The following is a 2,500-nucleotide window of genomic DNA, read 5'->3' as shown; positions in this document are numbered from 1 at the left end:
AAACCTCATTGTTGCTGCTAAGAATGTGGCAAATATGAACTAACAACTTTTTGACAGTTAAAGAAATCCTATAAACAGAAAACCTTTTGACTTCTCAGAAAAAAAAATACAAGTACAATGAAAATAATGCAGTGAAAATGGATTTCAGTCAACTTTAATTTGTTACTATTTTTGCATAGTATTTTCCTGCAGTGATACAACAAAACATTGTCAATGAAAAAAGCTTAATGATGGTGAAGACCCTAAGAAGTCTTAACAAAATGACACCCCAAAAGAAGAGGAGAGACCTTCTAGTTTGTGAGCTAACATGGCTTTAATGCATAATGATTTCTACATGTGGATGTGAAAAAAAATAAAGAATGAAAAAGAGTGAAAACAGAACTTCTTTAGGTTTGGTGAAATAAAGTGAACAAAGTTTCACCATAGCTCAAGGAGAAGTTGTGGTGCAATCAGCAACCTGGCTTAACAGGTTTAAAAGTTGAGCAGAGTGCTCTCATAAATAGGAACGTGACCTTAGCCTAGGGGCACATGGTTAACCCAAACAGTGAATAATTTTACCCTTTATTACAGCGAATACTGCCGAGATGTAGTGAGTGCGTGCAGCAGTAATCAAAGGATGCGTGTAACTTTTTCCTCCAGAATAAGAGTCGATACATTGAGAATGAATTTTGATTTTGGTTTGCTTGCAGGTAGAAGTAAAGGATCAGGAACCATGTCCAAAATTTCCAAGTCATCTACAGCCACCCGTGGACAAAAACACACTGACAAGCATGTGGTACAACCCACAACCACCCGCTGAGTCACAATCACAAAATGCACATGTATTCACACTCACACACAACCAGAACACACAGATTGCGCAGATAGACCCCTGCCATGTGGAAAGAGAGGCTGAGATAGGAGGGTGAGAGAGGTGAACACATCAAGGATGAGAGTGTTGGGAGCTGTTAGAGCTGCCGCTGAGGTGATTAGACTCCTCTGTAACAGTTACTGCCTTCTCAGATTTGACTAGACAGTTTGTTTGTTGTTTTTAAGTACCAAAAAATGTATAGGGCAATGTGCCTGCTGCAGATAGCACAAAACAATAACTGTAAACATGACAAAAAGTAGGTCAGGACTGCTGAAGCAGTGCCAACACAGTCAAACAGCAAACAAAACAAAACAACAATTAAAAGCAGATATTTTGCCACTTCTAAAAAGGCTGACAAAGACAGAAACAAACAACAATGTGGGGGAAGAGCCGTAGAGAGGAAAGCATGATAAATAATTTGTCTCTGAGTGAAATAATTAACAGAGTTTTATTAACTCCATGATGAGTTTCTAAAAGACATAAAAGACCAAAATAAATGACGTGGATCTTGGATAAATAATGAAAATAGGACGGAATAAAATCATTCAATATTCTCATGTTCTAAAATTATAACCACCCTTTCATGATTTTTTTTTTTTTAATGAAACACACAAACTAATCCGAGAACATGCTGAGTGGACTGATTACCCTTCTGTTGTTTTTTTCTCTACCCATTGTCACCAGACAGGATTAAACTTGAGCAGTTTTGACTCCTAACTAGACAAATTTGAATTCAATGTGCTTCAAAGATATAATATTTCACAGGAAATGGTGACAAATAACTATTCAAGATCTGAAATGCCAAATTTTCTTTTGACTTGATCTCAATAACAGATGTTTATTCTCGATTTTTTGAAGATGAAATTATTTAAATATTAAATTATCAAACATATTTTTTCTTCTGCTACAAAACAAAGATGTTAGAATCCATACACTGGAGATTGAATGTTAAAAACCACTGGTTAAAATTTATCACTGAATTCCTGGATTTAGATTAAAATAAAAAGCTATTGAGTCTCCTTTTACTTGTGAATAAAATAAAATTATTTACTACTATAAATTCAAGTTATGTACTCAGTTCAGTTCCATAGGTATGATGTGGACATGATAGTTTTATGTATATACACTGTCTTATGACTACATACAGTACGTCACAGAGGACATGTGACAGGAAGAAAAGAGACAATCATTTTCATCTGGTTTTATTTTAAATGGAGAAAATGATATTTTTTAACAATAGAAATAAATCCTGAAACTGCGTGCGCGTGCACACACACACACACACACACACACACACACACACACACACACACACACACACACACACATACAGTACTGAAGTCTTCTGAATTTGTGTGGTCAGGATTGTCACCCAGTTTCCTGACACACTGAGGCCTTTTCCCAGAAATACCCCCAGACACACACACACACACACTCACGTACACATATACACACGCGCGGAGAGATGCACACACACACATGCACACTCCCGACAAAATAGCAGAAAGAAAGTGACGTAAATAGTGGGGAAAGATTTGTCCTTGTAGAAATTCGGACACAATTTCAAATTTTCCCTGAATCCAAGATCTTCATCTTGTGTTTCTGTTTTGGGTTAGGAAAGTGGGGGTGGGGGGTGGGGAAGGTGGAGGG

General features: G+C 36.9%; 1 long non-coding RNA gene across 1 annotated transcript in view; it reads left to right on the top strand.

Annotated features, from left to right (window-relative positions):
- The window catches only part of LOC137612997 (uncharacterized), a 1,836-nt gene extending 1,031 nt beyond the window's left edge, over positions 1-805 (top strand). Inside the window, exon 3 of the long non-coding RNA XR_011038900.1 lies at positions 690-805. This is a non-coding gene — a long non-coding RNA (uncharacterized lncRNA). The remainder of the gene's footprint in view (positions 1-689) is intronic.
- The last annotated feature ends 1,695 nt before the right edge of the window (positions 806-2,500 follow it).

The sequence above is a fragment of the Antennarius striatus genome, chromosome 19 (genome assembly GCF_040054535.1).
Source record: "Antennarius striatus isolate MH-2024 chromosome 19, ASM4005453v1, whole genome shotgun sequence".
NCBI classification, from domain to species: Eukaryota; Metazoa; Chordata; class Actinopteri; order Lophiiformes; family Antennariidae; genus Antennarius; species Antennarius striatus.
This window is presented reverse-complemented; position numbering and strand designations above follow the sequence as displayed.